Source organism: Hemibagrus wyckioides, linkage group LG02, assembly GCF_019097595.1.
Source record: "Hemibagrus wyckioides isolate EC202008001 linkage group LG02, SWU_Hwy_1.0, whole genome shotgun sequence".
NCBI lineage: Eukaryota > Metazoa > Chordata > Actinopteri > Siluriformes > Bagridae > Hemibagrus > Hemibagrus wyckioides.
In genome coordinates, this window is record NC_080711.1 from 16061351 (window position 1) to 16080374 (window position 19024).

Genomic DNA, 19024 nt, shown 5'->3' on the forward strand with positions numbered 1-19024 from the left:
TAGTGGCAGAGAGACTGAGCCCCTACTCACATTTGCTAGGCAGATGTCTTGATCAGAGAAGATCAGAATACTTCACTTCAACTGAAGAGGAAATGATGAACCAGCCTGCATGTGTTTTATTCACTAAAAACTATACAAGACTTGTGACAAATATATTCTACAAACAGAACTGTAAAGCTAAATTCCTTAGGGATCGTTTTTGGATCATTGAGATCGAAACACAAATTAATTTTTTGCCTACCTCTCAAAGCATTAATACGAAGACCACCCATATCTTAGGACAGCCTGTAAAAGATCTCCACAGGGTATTCATGGGTCTTATTATATTTACAACAAAGCCAGTAAAGGCCTGTGTGAAGCTTGTGTTATTTTACAATTCCATGGTGCTTCACAAATCAGACTAAATTCAAACAAACACAAAAAAGTCTTCTTATTTTAAGTCTTCTAGCAGCACATGACAAAAGACGTTAATTTATGTTAATAATGTTCATTAGATTTAATGATCAGGCTCCTTAATTATAAAGACCACATTGGAAAAAAGTATATGAGCTCCTGCTTCGCTGTTGCCTGCTTGGATAAGCACCCGGCCAGTAGACAGTCAGCAATATGATGGAGCAGAGACAACATTTAAAGCCAAAAGGCACACATTGTATTGCATGTTGATTAGAAATGTGTGTCTGTTCTTTCACTCTGATGATAGAAAGTAGGCAGTGATGGCTTGAAGAGTAATCTCAGACCACAGATTATAACCACACAATTAGCTTCTGGGAGAACTGGAGTCAGACAGTGGAAGCAATCCATGACCACACACATGCATACAGTAAGTGAGAGAGAAAAAACAGAGAGAGAGAGAGAGATAGGGGGAAAAAACAAGAGTCAGTATACACCAAGAGCCTGATTCGGATGCTGTGCTTCATTCAGAGCGCCAAACATCTGTCTGATAGTGGTATTCACTAACACATGTCAGACACACCTTAAGCTAGGAAAAGCGAGAGAGAGAGAGGTGGAGACAGAAGGAGAAATCTAGTGTGAGAGAAAGCACAGATGGACATAGGGGCCTCTGCTGGACTGGAACATAAACACACAGCAGCCATCATTGTGGGGCAAAGCCAGTGGCACGTTTATTTATGAACATGTCTCAGTCTGGGGCCAGTGTCTTATCCCACCACAAAGGCACAGACGCAAAGGAAAAGACAGTACTGTTCAGCGAATACAGTAGCCATTAATCAAAAATAGGATACAGAATTTTTTTCTTTATTCTACTGTATCTATATTTCAGAATGGAGCTTGCTGTATACCTAATCAAATGCAATGCTATAATAGCAATTAAAATGTCATCATGTCACTGGTAATCATGAAGTTGAGCATAAAGTGAGCATAGCAAATATATGGAGAAACTTCCTTGTAGAATATTTCTTTCTCTGATCAATCCTGTAATAGTAAACCTGGAAAACCTGCCAAAATCACAAATGGTTCCTTTTCCTTCATCACATACTGTATATTAGCTATAAGGCAGTTAGCAAAAAGTAAACACACACACAGACACACACACACACACATTCACACACACACACACACACACACACAAATTATGCAGTGCTCTCATAGATTATGCCACCGTTCTGTGTAGGAAGTATAGTTGGACTTAGCAGTGGAAAAGAGAATGCGTGTGTGTGCGTGTGTGTGTGTATGTGTATGTGTGTGTGTGTGTGTGTGAATTTTGAGAAGCAGAAGTACAGAGAAGTACAGAAACTCAAGCGCAATTTTATGAAGGCATGTCAGCCAGACCAGCTCGAGTCATCCTTTGCTGCACTGCTTTGATTGTATCTTGGCAAACAAGGTGGATACAACAGTTTATAGGTTAATGATACAGAGAACCAGACATTGCAAAGTGATTTTCTTTTATGCTTGGGCCAAATGTCAAATTTTATGACTCTGTACAAGAAGCTGTGTCAAGGGACCCTTGGCTGAAATATGAGCACTTTTCACGTTTTGCTGTTTAATATATCATTGTGTCTCCAGAGACCTGTGGATAGTATCAACATTTCCTTATTCATTTTAAATCGACATTAAAGCCTTTCAGGTTTGATTATAACTACCCTTGCAGGTATCATTGCATTCTCAGTAATAAGTAGAAAAACAGCTCACCATCCAAATCTCATCTTAATCAGGAAGAGACATGGTGTCAGAAAGGCTGGTCAGGATTATGAAATGAATTGTCAGAGGCAGAACTGTGGTTAATGATCAAACGTTATCGGATAAGATGTTGGCACAGGAAGGCTGCACAAAGTACTAAATACAAGGGTGCTAATAATGATGACATGTAGTTTTGTTAAGCATAGATATTTTCGAACATATTGGATTTCATCCATATATAATTTACTGGTAAGCTAATTATAAGGAATCTTTTAATTCTGGTCACAACAATGATATTTATTATTTTTCATGAGGCAGAGATATTTTCACACTACAGATAGATGCTGTGCATAAGCACTTGATTTACGATACAAAGAATGGCCATGTAACAAAGAATAGCACTGGGCATGGCATTGTGCCAATGATTTACTGATTAATTCATATACAATACACACTCTTATCAGTACATTTTAATCAGGGTCACTGATTACTGATGAGTAATGACTAATTAGTTCTATTTTAGGAAATAGAAATAAACTAATTAATTAGAAATTATTATTGTGAATTATTATGTGGGGTTGGTCAAACCATCTGCAGGAGCGGGTGGGATTATCCCAGAATTCGTTTTGGAGTGGGTAGGAGTGTGTTCCATGCACACTTATAGAATGGGTCATATATAAAACACAAATTGTCAAGGCAGAAAAGTCAGACCTGAGCATAAATTGGAACTGGACAATAAAGTTTTTCAGTGGGAAGGCAGTAAAATACACTGCTCAGATTGGACAGTAAAGTCTTCCACAAACATGTCCAGTAAAACATTTTCAATAAAAATAGTTCAAATTCCATAAACACTATTAAAAACTGCATGCACACAAAGCAGAGAAAATGACCCCTTTTAGTTTCTATATGCAGAGAGCAATGCAGAAATCTAGCCTTTACTAGTCTTTGGAGTAAAACTTTACAAATCACCTTGCCTCCCTCTCTTTTCCAATCAGAACCATGTGCACTTTATTGGCTCGCCCTTCCCACTACTTCCCACTTGCCGTTGCCATGGAGGATGTAGAGACCCCAGGGTTGGAGGGAATGGTGATCACTTACAAGCATCATTAAAAGTCAGTAAGTTGCCCAAAATCATTCATGTTTAAACCATTCACTTTTTCTCAGTGTTCAAATTAGCCAAGGTCAAGATTCTGACAGAGACATGATTCAAGCCAGTTTGCTGCCTGTCTTGTCTAGCACCGGCGCCATTCTACTGGACTTGTGTGGACTGGGAAATCTACCTGCAACCTCACGTTCTTCAACCTTTAAGACTTAATTATGATCTTCAGAATGGCTTTTATTCAAAGGACAAGAACCTAAAATCCCAGGTGCCCAGACAGCCAAAGTCTAAAGATTGGGCTTTTGCTCAGTGCTTCTAGACTGTACATCCAAGCAAGCCATAGCTGGCCAGTCCAACAAATGCTATTGCCATTAACTCAGATGCTCCAACAGATGGTCTGCACCGAACCAAGTTTTAGACTCCTGAGGTTTCCCTCAAGTGCCAGGATCAGGTGCCAATTCATGGGTTGGTGTTGAAGTTATATAACTTCATTAGTTAGGGATAGTTTCTCATGCCGGCTGTGCTGCTGTAATAGTGAATAGCAAATTTTCATGAAGAGAAACCACATTCAGTGTTTGAGCTTCTGCTGCCAAACTCAGTGAGAGGGAGAGGTAATGTTACTGAAGACTCTTGAAGGAGGTTTGGTTAGACTTAAGCAGTGGAAGAGCGATATATATATATATACGTGTGTGTGTGTGTGTGTGTGTATATGGGGAAATAAGACTCTTAAAACTGCCTAGCTGAAACAGCAGCCACGCCTGCTAAAAGGCTCCCATAAAAGAGCTGCTGTTCCTGACAGAACTCCATTAACCTGAGCAAAGCAATGTGTGCATTTATATGGTGTGTATGTGCGCGCACACACACACACACACACACACACACACACAGGAGGGGGAAAAGACACAAAAATGGTTTTAGCATGCATCATGGGCTGTGCATGAAATAGTCTGGACTTATTTAAGTGGACTGTAGTAGTAGTTTCAGATTTGGCCTAAATTCCTTGAAAATAAAATGGAAATAAAAGCCTAGGCAAGTCTAGTTTTTTTGCTGGACCATTTTCTCTATCTGTATTCTGAAAAGATTATATTGCTGGATATTCATCTACATTTCCAGGTATCTGGCATTTCAATTAGCTAGAAGTTATAAGAACTATGAAAGCCTGGTTTTGCTACTTTAGAGACTAAATCTATTTACAAATTCATAGTTTCTTGAAGGTATAACCATCTCAGAATAATGATTCAGATGATCTGATTCGATATTTAACACACATATTAATCGTAAATTCCAAGCGCATTTCATGATTGTCTGGGAAAAGCATAATGGCAGTGGAAGCTTGCACCAAGTCTCTGACAGAATGTTGTATATGTCACAAGTCTTTCAAAAGTTTCAATCCAGAGTCACTTAGTGCACATCCCTCAACACATCGAAATGGGTGTTAACTGAAATCCACTAAAACATGACAACCAGTTAATACTTGTCTTGTTTACATAACAGATTGTTACTAGTCAACAATGGGTGCTGCTTGATTATTTTTTATATGAAATGCATAGAAATAACACACACACACACATAATGGAAACCTGAATATATGATACTGCTTTTGAATATAAAGAATTTGAGGGAAAACTTAGTCAGATTACAAGAGAGAAAAAATAACACAGTAGCACAAGTTCTGGTTGGAATCTGCTCCTTTTTAGGGTGTATACATTTGCATGCTCTTTTCAGCAGCTGAGACTGAAACGATTGAGGGAAAAAGTCTCTCGTCTAGGCTTTCCTGTTTGGCAGCCCAGGGAAAAATGGAAGCATGGGGCAGTGCATGACACTGGATCTGATGGTTACAAGAATCTCATACATTCACATGCCTCTACGGTCAGGTACATTTTGTAGGTGGAAATTTTCAGACCACAAATCATGGAATTGTCTGATTAAAAAAAGGCAAGTTAAGGCTTGTACTAAAACTGGCAAGATTTCTTTCAGATGAAGCTGCTCGGATGAGTTTCTTAAAGATTTGAACACAAATCCACTGATTCTTTATTGAGACACTATATATTTTTCTTTTTCCCCTCCCCCTTATAATCTGATTTAAATTTAGTCTTTTTTTGTCTCTGGATTTGCTTTTAACCTCTAATGTCTTTCTTATTGCTTCACATTACAGGAGCATGTAGGACTAAACAAACACAAAATACATCTAGACATAGCACGAGAAAATACACAAGGCGCAAACAATATGAAATGCGATTAGATGGTAATGTTACATTTTATTGTAGGTTTCCGGTTATTTCCGGTTTCCGTTTAATTATACTGAGAATTTCATCGTCAGTCAACCTCACATTTCTTACAGGTTCTGCATGATCAACACTAACTTTCAGAAACTATTGCTTGTCTCCATTTTAACAGAAAAACATATAGGAAGAATACTATATGGTGCTGTAATGCTAATATTGAATCATGTGCAGGCTAAACTTTTAGACAAAATGGTTCTATCTAGCATGCTGTAGAAACATACTTAATAGGGTCTTCCCTTAAAAAAAACAGAAAAGTCAACAGAAAAGTCACTTTAAAATACATAAGCAAAAGAAACCTTGAGAAAGCTTCTTCTAGTTGTTCGAACTATTAATCCTCCTGACAAGAAGAAGCTTAATATAAGATTCAGCCCAAAGCTAGAGCATTTTATGGAGTAAAAAAAATGGTTGTGTGAGGAAAACTTCCTGTTTGCAAATGACAATGATCCTTACTGAAGCAATGACAGAATAACAAGATATGATTAGTCAGGGTATTGCGGGGAGGCAGGGGGGGCAGGGGGTTCAGGTTTAATCTATGAATTCTATAAAATCTTATGCAACTTATTTTCACATACTATTACATGAATATGTTAGCAACTCAAGAATAGTAATAACTATTGCAATCTTTAGCATTTGACTCTGTTTAAAGATTAACCAGAAATGCAAAGAGATCTACAAAACCTGCAGTCACACCCACACACACACACACACGCACACCCTTTCTGCGCTTCCTCAAACATAATCATCCTGCTGTAGATGTACCAACTTGCCCAGGAGTTAGGCCCCGATCTAAAAAAAAACTTCTGGCCTATACATAAAAAGAAGCAAGTAGTTACAGTGGTGTATGGCATTAAACCCTTTAATGAGTGTTAATCTCTTTAATAATCTAAAGGTGTGTATGGGAATGATTACAGTCTTTTCTCCTCTTCATAACATCAATTCTGTAAAGACACAGAGGAGAGCAGAAGAGTAAACAAACCAAATGGGAACAAACTTTACTTACTGCTCGAAAATGTATTTGCTTTCAGACTGGAGAGTAATTAAGTGATAAGATTTCAATCGAGAGATTTCATGCCCAGATCGGCTCCGATCCACCCGAGCAAAACATTCTGAGCTGTGATTGGTCCACTGGGACATTCCTGTTGCCATACCCCTACTGATACTTTGCACGGTTGGCATGCCCACACCTACTGTAACACTTATAGCAGGATTTGCTTGCAGAACTCAAGGCATGCAGCAAAACCTCATGAGAACTTTTTTCATGCTTTCTTACTCTTTCTCTCTCTCTCTCTCTCGCTCTGCCCATAATCCCCAAAGGCAGGAACCTGAATAACTAAGTGTTTTAAGTCACACCAAATCTGATTTGTTGAAAGCAAGTTTGGTCTCTGTTCAAGTATGTAAAAAGCTCAAAGAGCCATTTTTGGTGTTTACTTACAGTGGCCTCCTGAAATGAAAATGAGTTCCTCTCCATTATGCTTCTCTCCCAAGAGATTCACATGATCGCCAGAGTTTGAGTTTCAGGTGAAAAGAGATTCAAAGACAAGAGGCAAAGAAGGTGAAGAAGCAGGCACACTGGAGGGAAAGTACAGCAGAGTTAAACATTAAAGTCAAGGAAAAACCTCTTATCGCTTACGTAGGTTTTCAAATTATCACAGTCACAAGTTCAAACCCAGTGGTGTCCAACTTTATGCCATTTACATGTTGCTGTTTATACAACCACTTCTACCCAATGTTCTCCATCACTTTTTCTCACACACACTTTCACAGCAAAGTCCTGTACCACACCTGTAAGAGCAGTTTTTTTTAGGCCCAGGTTATTATTGTCACCCAATCGCAATCTGCCCCTCCCAAGAATTCAATGCAAGACATGGCAGCGTTCCAACTGAGAGCCCGCCATTAGCCAAGTTTCTGCATGTCTTTGCTTTCAATCCTGAAATGAAGAAAGCCTTACATCAAGCCTCTATATCTAGCCTTTTTGAGACCAGTAAATATCTGCCCTGTGAATTTTAGCTGGTTACAAAGTCATCTTCAGTAAATCGCATGTATGCTTAGTTGCATTTCATTTATCTAGCACCGTTTCCAAGGTTTCATTACAAATGTTTCACCAAGTCAAAAACGGCACACAGCTCAGATATAAAAGTTTCAATGAAGCTGTGTATGTACACGTTGTATAATGGCAGATGATGTCGGTATTTGATGGTGGTCTGAGGCCAGCAGATGCACGACGCACATGGTTGACTTTATTGAAGTTCAAATTAAGGTTATCTGTGGCGGTACTCTAAAGAGCTGGACATGCCGCTTTGATCTTCAAAGGCAGATGAGTCGGCAATACGGAGATAATACTACCAATCTACAACCATTACTCTATGAAGTGAGAGCGGGGACTCTGCTTTCAAGATACTTGAACCTTTGCACACATAGTATACTCCCATGAAGCTACAGTGCCACCTGCTGATTGTACAGGAGCAAGATTCACATAAAAAGAACACTGTGAGACCACTACATACAGACACAGTTTCCCAACCCTGTTCCTGGAATACCCCGTCCTACACACTTTAGTGCTTCCCAGCTCGAACACACCCACTTCAACTCAGGAAGGTGCACTTAATGATATGAAGCAGAAAAAACACTAAATGCGCAGTCCATATGGTACTACATGACCAGAGTAAGGAACCTTTGCGTTAACACACTGAACATTCTTCACTTCCATTAATATGATCTTTGGGCACTTTGGTGAATATGGATATAAAAGTTCACACATGGATAATTACTTTTCATGCCAATTTTGCCACAGACAGAATTTCAGCTCTCATTCTAACAAGTAAAAGCATTATGGACATCTTAAAGTAGATTGTACATGGTGAGCAGCTCATACACCCAGGGATTTTTGTGTGTCTCAACAGAAGGCAGGCTTGGTTGTTCAGCTCTGATAAGAAGGAGAACACCACCATCTGGTGGTGGCAAAGCAATTTAGCATCCAAGCTTGTTAGGGTTTCTTAGGAAGACAGTTTCAACTGTCCAGTTCCAGAAGCAAAAAAGACACACAAAACACATTAATAAAATAAACATTTCCAAGCTGCATGAGACATGAATTAGAGTCAAAAGATGAAGTGATGGATCAGAGCATCTCCAAAACTGCAGCTCTTGTGGGGTGTTCCCAGTCTGCAGTGGTCAGTATCTATCAGAAGTGGTCCAGGAAAGAAACAGTGGTGAACAGGGGACAGGGTCATGGGCGGCCAAGGCTCAATGATCCACATGGAGAGTGAAGGCTGTCCAATAGAAGAGTTACTGTCGCTCAAATTGCCGCAGTTAATGCTGGTTCTGATAGAAAGGTGTCAGAATACACAGTGCATCACAGTTTGCTGTGTATGGGGATGCATAGCCGCAGACCCTTTTAGCAGGATAATGCGCCATTCCACAAAGCAAAAATTGTTCAGGAATGGTTTTTATGAGCACAACAACGAGTTTGGGGTGTTGACTTGGCCTCCAAATTCCCCAGATCTCAATCCAATCGAGCATCTGTGGGATGTGCTGGACAAACTAATCCGATCCATGGAGGCCTCACCTCACAACTTAGAGGACTTAAAGGATCTGCTGCTAACATCTTGGTGCCAGATACCACAGCACACCCTCAGGGATCTAGTGGAGTCCATGCCTCGAAGGGTCATACCTGTTTTGGCAGCAAAAGGGGGACCAACAAAATATTAGGCAGGTGGTCATGGCAGCTGATCAGTGTACTGTAAGTGCAACGGATGCATAAAGCATATAGGCATATAGTGATTTGTAGTTTCTATTGTCTGCTCTCATAGCAGTAGTGGCATTTATGTTTCAAGTCAGAAGACATCAAAAAACAATAATAATAATAATAATCAAAGTCAAGTCAAAGTTTATTGTCACTTCAACCATATATAGCTGATGCAGTACACAGTGAAATGAAACAACGATCCTCCTAGACCAGAGGTGCTACACAGAACAAAAACAAAGTACAGGTGACGCGGACAAACATAGAGCTAAACTATAAACAAGGTCCATTCTTTAAAACTAAACATAAGTGCACAGGATGACAAAACAGTGCAGACAAACAAGACACACAACGCCGACTATGTGCAAAAGGATAGTGTTTGACAGTGTGCTCAGATAATAATGCTCAGATCATCGTATTTTAGAACCTTTGTCACAATCCAAATTATGAACCTTCCGCAGACACGTTTTCATACAAGCTACTGAGTAAAATAACTTGTCCAGCAATAACGAATGGCTCAACAGTGATGCACTGTACAGGAAAGGTCATGCTTCAGATGTTCTACCACTCTGTGGTAGCCAGCATCATCTTCTATGCTGCAGAGTGTAGGAGTAGCAGGGTGAAGACAGCCGATGCCAACAGACTCAACAAGCTTATTAGGAAAGTGGGTTCTGTCATGGAAGTGGAGCTGGTTGAGGCGTCTGGGAAGTGAATGTTGAGTAAACCACTAAATAATGCCTCACACCCCCTGCATGTGACACTGGAGTCCAGCTGGAGCACATTCAACCGTAGACTGAGACCAGCAAGGATAACCACAAAACGCCACAAGAGGTCCCCTTTCAGTAGGGAGCATAGCAGACACATTGAACACTGATTGTATTACTGTTTTATTATGTGCACTATTCTGATCTTACAATATTTACAATATGTGCAGTATCACGTAATGTGCCATATCATGTGCAATTCCAGTTAGCAATGTCATGTGAAGTCACCATACTTATGTATGATGCTGCTATCAGTACTGGTTCTCAGGATTGTAATAGGCACTGCTTTTTTATTCCTAAGCACCTTTTTGTATATTTTGTACATGTAGCATATTTAATATATATTTATTTCTCTTGTGTACTGTATACATTTGCAGCCTTTGGTAGACACCCATATCCAGCATGACATAATTTATCTCATATTGTTTTACAACTGAGCAGTTAAGTGCCTTGCTTAGGGGTCCAGAAGTGGCAGCTTGGTAGACCAGGGATTTGAACTAACAACCTTCTGATCAGTAGTCCGATGCCTTAACCACTAAGCTACCACATCCCATCTGGCAAAAGAATTTCCTTCGGCATTAATAAAACTCTATCTTATCATATTTTATCTTAACAGATGTCCACTCCATGACAAAATTGTGCATTTGAATCCTGGTGATGCCACAACAGCTGTTAGAGAGGGTAATTGGGAAAGAATAACTGGAAGGGAAAGCAATACTCAATAAATCAAGCAACACTGAAGCCAGCTGTGGGAATTTGTAAGCTCATGCATGCAGAAGAGGGCATACATTATATATATATATATATATATATATATATATATATATATATATATATGTATCCCCTCTTCTGCATGCATGAGCTTACAAATTATATATATATAATGTGTGTATATATATATATAATGTGTGTGTATATATATATAATGTGTGTGTATATATATATATATATATATATATATATATATATATATATATATGTATATATACTTATCTATATGGGTTTATTATTTCACAGCTAGGTGTTACTTCACTGTTTCTTGTTTTATTCTGTTTTTTACTATGTAATATGTATGTCTTATTTATTTCTCTAACACACTGCCACTCTATTTCTGCTGTCATGCTACATTAAGAATAGAAGAAGAAAAAAAAGAAGGACAAATATTTAAAAGATTGTATAACAGCAACACCTTGTGGTGGGACAGAGTCCTGCAGAAGCAGATCCTTTGATTGTCCACATAGTGGCAGCAAACACCACGGAAAGAGACTGTGCTTAAACTTCAGTATGCTAAACTATTAACTATATAAAGAATTAATAGACGCTGTTGACTAGCCAATGAACTGATAATCATTTAAGATCTGAAACTTCCCAATACACAATTTCTGAATAAACATTTACTCCAGACCTTCCTTGAGGAAAGCTCTGTACTAATCACAACAGTCGGAGCTGTAATAATTCAGATAGCATGTTCTTTAATGGAACTGCACTCTTCTCAAAATAGCTGCCCGTAATGGAGAAAAGAAAGGGAAAAAGACTATTGACAGGTAAGTAAGTAACCTGAATTAGGAGAACACGCTGAATATCCAAAATATTCTCTTACATTGCATAAAGTAAACAATAAACACACAATGCACAAACTGCACAAAGGCAGAGGAAGAAGGAGGATGGAAAGCAGACAAGTCAAAATGCAAGCTACCGCTATTTATGCCTGGACCCTAACCCTAGTTCATTTCCTTTCAGATATATTATCAAGTACACAAAAGACCATAGGGTAGGCAATGTTAATATAAGCTATAAATTGTATGTATTTAGGATAAACATCCTAATGGCTTTTGGGTGCTGAAGGTACGATGCCCAGGATTGACTAGGACATATAGCCAGGTTTCATCTTCATCTGTCGATTAGTGAAGTGTTACCTAATCAAGAGTATCCATTACATTATGTTTACAGAATAGTTCTGTCTTTTCATTTGACCTATTCTATGCTGTTATCCAGGTAGGAGTTCTAAAGATGTGGTCACTTTAAGCTACAGTATGAAGGAGGCATCTGTCTTCTCCCTCCAAGACTAGCAGCAGTAGTAAGATAATCATTCGATGAGAATCAGCTTGTGGGTGACCGATACATTTTTAACACAATTATAAGAAATTATAAGAAATGATTCCACCATGAATATCTTGTGCTTTGCTGTCTATTTATGTTTGAGCAGTGACCAGATCTCCACACTGATTTAATGAAGCTATCCAAGACTGTGTGTATGTGTGTGTGACAGGAACAGAATGAGATGGACACAACGAGAGCTGGCAGGATGCTATAAGTCATTACTAAAGGTCATTACTAACAATCCTAATTGTCCTGGAGATCTGACCAAATTATTACAGAACTGCTAACAGATGTACTGATGTACTATTCCCTGCAGTAATCTCTCTTTCTTTCAATTTAAGATGCCCTCATCTCTAATTGGTTCCTGCAATTCTACTGGCCACACAGATCCCTCTTCACACTGCTCCTAGGCTCCCTGAGTTTGAACTATATATAACTATAACAGAAACACATATATGTAACCTACCTACCTACCTACCTATGTGTGTGTGTGTGTGTGTGTGAGAGAGAGAGATATCACTGAAAGACAAGGCATGCAGCCTTGGTCAATACCAAGTAACAAAACTGAATCATCTTCATATGCATCATCTGAAATTCTGCTGCACTGAGTGTTTCATTTTCAGATAAAACAATATCTCAAGATGAACTGATTATTTGCAAATGAGGTCAGTGACTGTGGAAATAAAGGCTATTTTTAACCGGAGTGTTGACTTCAGTGCTTAGCAGCAAGAAGCCAAATAACATTAGATTTCTGACTTATGCGTGTTAAGGAGCTGCCAATGTCTTTTACACTGATAACCCAGATAGCCTCTCCCATAACACACACATTCATGAGGACACAAAACAAATGTCTTGTGAAAGAATTGTTACTTATATTTTGTATGTACTGTGAGACATATTAATCGTAAAAAAACACAGAGAAATTATTTAGACCTTTCTTAGTATAATACTGCACTAGAGAGCCAGAATAAACGTTTTCCTAACTCTCCTGGCATTACCCCCCTGCAGACTGTCATTCACTCACTCACTCTCACACACATACACACACACACACACAAGCATGTTCCCACACACCAGCCACAAACACATACAACTCTGAACAAAGGTGCTATTTTCCTCAGGAAGGGTCAGCAGTTGCCTCCGTCAGACAGGCGCTTGTTCTTGGTCGGACGCTGCCCAATCTCAGGCTCGGCCACTCTGCCACCTAAATTCCAACCCCCCCACCCCCATCACAGGCCCGACTACCCTGGAGACAAGCTCCTTATTGTTTCTACACCCAAATAAATGACAACTCTCTTGCTCAGACAAAGTTTAGAGCCTTTCTAAACAGACACACACACATAAAAGAAACAGAGACACAGTCAAAGCTAACAGTGTAGGGCTGATTGGGTAAAAGCAAGATAACATCCATTTTATCCATTCATCCATTTATCCATATATGTTTTTGAAACCATTAGTGACTTTGTGGGCAATTAGCTTCATCTTACACTGAACATATGAGAGAAATCTAACCAGTAATTTACATAGATTTTTACTCCACTAACTATCCTTATCACCTGCTTCTCTTACTATCCTCATCCTTCATTCATTCAAAAGTATAAATATAATTTAATATAAATTGGAATATGTCTCAGTTACATACAAACCCTAACACTAACATAATTACATTCTATACAACTACTATATATGATAAATTGCTATGGACATTATGTTAATGGCTATGGGCATTATAATATTAATGTTATTATTTGTTAACAGCAATTACAATGTTAACAGCAATTACAATGGACTGGCAGAACCATCTTAGTGTAGCATGGTACAAATATATCAGGCACGGGGACTCGGAAATTACAGTTTGAGGCTATAAGCTACTATATAGCCTTAGTTAATGACCAAATGAAAGCTGATTTTTTTTCCCCCACAGTCTCTCTCATCATATTTCTGCACTCACTAATCAGCACAGCACAAAATAAAATACCGGCACCATGTCACTGTTGTGTTGGGAATGGCCCACCACCCAAAATAGGAGGTTGTCCTATCTAATATATTCAGGCAAAAGCTGGATTTCTGGAAAACTGAGATCTTGTGGAGTTTTATATAATGAGAGTATGAGCTGCTTTGACTTTCATTTTGTATTTTCTTGATCTACTGGGTACTTTACACCTGTCAGTAGGCTAAGCCAAATCATCAGAAGATCTCACTAAAGCGGAACTTAGCATGACTTACTGATAAACAATGTTGCACTGTGCAGCATTATGCCAATGGTTACACTGCCAGGCCAATAACTGACGGCAAGGGTGTGTAGTAACCTTTTTTTAACAAGCAATTACTGTATAAAACCAAAGATATATGTATTTTGCCTCAAGATTAGTTCACTTCTTGCCTTCAATTAAGAATAAGCCATACTGAGATCACACAAGCTACGTGCCAGTGATGTAGTAGACTATTAAAGTTCTAAAATCCAACAGAGTGAGTCATCACAGTAGTTCAACCACTCCATTCAATCCTACACCAACCATAGACACCTGATACCAGATCAAAACACAATGTAACGCCTACACAACACAATTACTTAATTGGCTCAAAAGTCAGCCCCCAGAGCACTGCTTTCAAAATGAATCTAGACAAGTCTTAGTATTTGTCTATCTACATATACATTTAACATATATAGAGATTATTATGCCTGGTCAGGAAACAATAGTGTAGTCGACATTGTAAGGTAAGATTAGCTGGTTAAATTAGTCAGGTATATTACAAAAAGAATTGGGAGGATATCCAATCGCACAGAACTGTACCAAGCAACAAAACAAGAACAACCAGAGTTGTCAAACCCTAATAAGAACCTAATAAGGTTTCCCCAGAGCTCAGACACTACACAGATGTTCACTTTTGTCTTCCCTAAAACTCAGTCACTTTCTATTATGAACACTTTGTTGACACCAGAGCTTTAGGTTGAGTGTCTGACTTGTTTGCCATAGCTTACTGCATTGTAAGATTTATTTTGTTTCAGAGCATCCATTTCAGCTATTTATTTTAGCCCTTTCCAAAGACACGGTTTTGTCTATAAATAATATTAATTACTTTTAAAGCGCTGCTCCAGTGTAAATTAAGTTAATGAAGAGCTATGACTGCAAACAGCTGCTGGAAGATTGAGTTGTATGTAATTTGTGGTGGCCAAGGAAACAGCACTGGAAGCTTGTCAGAGTCCTAATACATAACTCCGCTGTGGCTTACCACATCCGTATCAAATAACGCCACAGCAGAGTTCTTTAGCATGACCACTGCCCTCCACTAGGCCCTTTTCAGACCTTTACAAACCACTTAACTGCCCAAATCACCCCCAAAATCACATCTCTGGAACATTTTCTACCCAACAGTCTGCTAGTTTGAAATCTTAAAGAATCTAATGCAGCACAGTCTTGGAACTCAGCACAGATGTTTCTTCAAACCATGACTGAAATACATTCCTGCACCCTCCTCAGACACTTCCCACTTTTCAGTTGAAAGTGTCACAAGAGAATGAGGAAGATGAGAACTTATCGAGTTGAGTGTGGGGAGAGGGGTTACAAAAAGGGCTTGGTGTTTTATCAGTGCTTGTTGGTGGACACAAAATCTGTCTTTGTCTCACCCCGGGGGCAGCTGATAAAGGAATTCTAGTGTCAGGGGGGCTTTGACCAAGTTTATTTGACACTTCAGCTCCTTTTGTTCAAGCAAGTGTCCCACCATCAATACCCGCCATGAGAGTCATTTGGCATTGGACAGAGAGTCCCTCTTCAGTGGAGAAAGGAGGTCTTGTTCAAAAAGGATTTTAATGAGGGGGGGTACATAAAGGAGGCAAGATTGCCCTGTTCTTTATACAGGCACATAGTAGGGTCTCTGTCCACAGCGTTGACAATAGAGGGGGTACAGAAGAGAGATGGAGAGGCAGAATCTTAAGAAAAGTCAGGGCCTTAAGACATGTCCTTTCCTGTTTTAGTCATGTCCAGTTCTCTAGCATTCCTGCTTTTCCCAAAGGCATGAGTGGAATCCTGAGGGCAGAGGTGTTTATTGTGATCCTTTACCTGAATATGGCTTGAAAGTTTATGCCTTTTGGAAAGGAAAAGTACCTCAAAACAACTTGGCAAAAGCTGTTAATTAGTTAAGACAAAATGAACCAGTTAGTAAACTGCCTTTGCAAAAATCTAGCATCAGCATCTAGCATATGCTGCCTCAGATTGTACAAAACTTTGGTCAACTGCTGTTGTTTTAAATGTGCTTTTATAAATAAATTTGGCTTGACATTCACGTTTGTTAGCAGACAACCTATCAAAAACATTGCAATGATTTGCTGATGTGTTTTGATTCACATGCACACTCACACACACACACACACAGTCATTTGCAAAACAGCAGGCTTCCTCATGACAGCTTGCCTGTCTTCAGGAGGCTATTCTACTGCATTGTTCTGGTGGAGAATAGAGTGGGTGTCGGCCATTCCCACTACTCAACCCCTAAATCCTTTTAGCTGGGAGCAAAGAGGTCTAATGGTGTGCTCTTAAGAGATCTGGGTGGGCAGGGTGGGGTCTCTAAGAGCAGAACATTAGTACAGATCTTGTTCTTGTGAGAACACTTGCTGTCCAACAAAAGCAGCAATTTTGCCAACACAAACAGTTCCATCATTGTTTCCCTTCCAAAATACACTGTGCACGATCTACTCCAGCTATGAGACCATCGTAATGACGAACCCATTCCACTCTGAACAGAAATGTTGCTTTGACCGAACAGCCTTGTTTTGGCCTTAACACGGGTCAGCTTTTATAGCTCCCTGGCCACCCTTTGACAAATTGGCAGCATAAACGGGTGCCTTCTGTCTCATGTTTCCCTAGGTATCAACAGAAACCACATCATGTTACTTTAGTCACACCTGAGTGGTGTCACCGTGCACAAGGTGTCAGGTCTCACCGAATGTGAATTACACCTTTAATCATAGCAATATATACACAAAGCCATTCAATAGATAGACGTTTCCTCTATTAAAAACGCTACCTGCTCAGTATGACATAGGTTTCAGACAGTTTTCTTTAGTTGTTGTTGTTTTGCTGTCCTTTCAGCTCTCCTAAGTCAAGTATTTGATGCTGTCAGTGATGTACAAGGTTGTTTTCAATAAAATGATTTTAAAGTGAGTGCATGTGGCAAAATGGTGTAGCTTGGTTAAAACAGACTATGCATTCATTAGTTTATTTGTATATGGAAAGTAGACCAAACAAACAATATTAGCCATACTTAAATAGCATTCACATACAGAACCCACAACCAAATAACTGTGTAAAAGCCAGTTGCCCTTGGTTGGCGCTGTTTTACTAACTGCATTCAAGTGGGAGTAACGGGATGAAAGCACAGTTTTGTCCAGCAGGTGAATTTAGGTGGAATATGACATTTTCTATTTACAAGTGACTGCAACCTAAATAAAAAAAATAACAATAGGCTGTTGTTCATGGCTGTTGGAAAACTATGCAATATGAAATAAACGATTTGTAATATAGACAATTAGATCAAAAGTTATAAAAGTGTGAGACTTTGACGCTCTACCTGCTGCTGCTGGTGGTGGTGGTGGTTTTTGTCATCTCTGTCAGGCAGAAGTATATTTAAATGGTGCATCACTGCTTCGGTGATCAACTATGCCTGTATCATCCATAATCCGATTTCCAGAAATTCCACAAATCATCCGCAACCGCGAAAGAGCAAGGGAATTCCAGAGCGATCGCGTGCTTCTGTCGGTATCCGCAACAGGCATGGGCATCCCGGGATTCCCAGCACAGATTCATCCGTTCGCCGGAGGGCTCACGGAGACGAGAGTAAGAATCCTCCACATAGTTTATTTCCAGCATGCCAAGTGAGAACACTCACTAAAAACATCCACCAAGTCAAAATCCTCCAAAAAAAAAAAAACAAAAAACAATTGCAGGATTTTGTAAAAGAAGAGAAAAACCTCCACGTGCGCACTGATTCCGGCTGTAAAACTATTAGAAATATCCATTGACCATTATCCACAAAAAAAAAATGAATTAACTCCCCGGAATGTTACTAAACTTGCCGAAAGTTTTGTAACAAACTTCGCAAAAGGTTGTAAAAGTTGATGGGGGATCCAGACGGTGTTCGTGTAGTACGCTATTAGTTCCTATGTGACAGATGTAAAGGACGCAGCTTCGACTCTGCCTGGAGTTCCTCCTGCGCTCGAATGCAGCGCTCAGGAAATCCCACTCATTACACTCTGCTGCACGTGAAGCCATCTGCCAAGTTCACCTGACTCACGCGCTCAAAGCATGCTGGGTAATGGAGTTTCTTTAGGGCTTTCTTTCACGTCGTAAAAAAAAAATTCTGACACATTTTAAAGAATGGTAATGCACAAATTGCACTAAAATGAATCTAGATGGTTATACTGGTATCTAGATTTCACTGTTTAAGTGATAGATTATTTTAAGTGACGGCGAACAATTACTATTAAGGACAATGAATTATTAAGGTATTATTAAGGTCCGCAAAACAATTTTATGATGTGTATAGCGATTACTGATATGGCGATTATTAACCGATTATTTAATATTATATATATATATATATATATATATATATATATATATATATATATATATATATATATATATATATAACATTATAATATAATAAAATAATAAAAGCTTAATAATCGCCGCGGGGGGCCATAGCGTGTGAGCCTCTCGCCTAAACACTGTTGAGTAAGATAATTATCAGCTGTCGTAAGAGTGAGAGAGAACAGCGTCGGCGCTTTGAATCACCTTCTCATGAATGCTCTGCTTGTTTCTCTTACCTCACTCGTCTTACTCACCTCCAGGCGCGCTTTTTTATTTCAGGAATCTAAGAGTCTCAAACACAGCGTGAGAAA

The 19024-nt window shown here is 39.2% G+C and overlaps 1 long non-coding RNA gene across 2 annotated transcripts in view; it reads right to left on the bottom strand.

Moving 5' to 3' along the window:
- The window catches only part of LOC131343238 (uncharacterized), a 75024-nt gene extending 56659 nt beyond the window's left edge, over positions 1 to 18365 (bottom strand). For both annotated transcript variants that reach the window (XR_009203123.1, XR_009203124.1), the window contains exon 1: positions 17692 to 18365. This is a non-coding gene — a long non-coding RNA (uncharacterized LOC131343238). The remainder of the gene's footprint in view (positions 1 to 17691) is intronic.
- Positions 18366 to 19024: the final 659 nt, after the last annotated feature.